The following is a 978-nucleotide window of genomic DNA, read 5'->3' as shown; positions in this document are numbered from 1 at the left end:
TTGGGAGAACCAGAAAACTGTTGGTAGAAGCTATCACTAACATGAGTGGAAGAACCCAAGAAAAGAAAAAGAGCCAGAGAAAAGATAACCACATGTTGTTCACCTACATTTATCACTGACTTCTGAGCCATAGAACAGACTCAGAATATTTCACCTAAAGGCAAACAATCTGAACAGAAAATGAAGCTGCCATTTGTGAAACAGAGTTTGCAGTTTAGGCACAGGCAAGAATTTCCTGATATACAAGGGAAATAATAACCACCAGAGAAATATAATGAGACCCAAAAACTACACATCTTAACATTTATAATATCTAGAATACAATATCAAACCACCTGACATATGAAGAACCAAGAACAAGAAATGAATTTCTAGGAGAAAAAAAAATCAATAAAGTCTAAATCTGAGATGAGTCATATATTCAAATCAACAGACAAATATTTTAAAGTAGCTATTATTCTTATCCTCAGTGATGTAAAAACAGAATATGCTCACTAGATAAATGAAAAATAGGAAATTTCAGGAGAAAGATAAATGATAAAAATGAACATAAAAATCTGGGTAGAAGTGAAAAATACAGTATCTGGGAAAAAAATCACTGAATAGATTTAACAACCAATAAAAGATGATAGATAAAATATCAAGCAAACTAGATATAGGTTAATATAAATTAACAAAGTAAGTAACATAGAGAAAAGATATTTGGGGGGAAAAAAGAGACTCACCAACTTTTTGCATAATATCAAATAGTACAACATATGTGTAATTAAATTTCCAGAAGAGTAGAGTGAGATCAATGTGGAAAAATATATATATATATTGGAAGACATAATAGCCAAAATTGTCCAAAATTTGAAGAAAGATATAAATTTACAGATACATGTTCAGCAAATATTAAGCCAAATAAATATCAGTGAAAAACTCTCCACGACATACTATAGCTAAACATATCTTTGAAAGTCAAAGATACAAAGAAAC

The sequence above is a fragment of the Pteropus vampyrus genome, unplaced genomic scaffold (genome assembly GCF_000151845.1).
Source record: "Pteropus vampyrus isolate Shadow unplaced genomic scaffold, Pvam_2.0 Scaffold9, whole genome shotgun sequence".
In the NCBI taxonomy this organism is placed as follows: domain Eukaryota; kingdom Metazoa; phylum Chordata; class Mammalia; order Chiroptera; family Pteropodidae; genus Pteropus; species Pteropus vampyrus.
Note: the sequence above shows the minus strand (reverse complement) of the source record.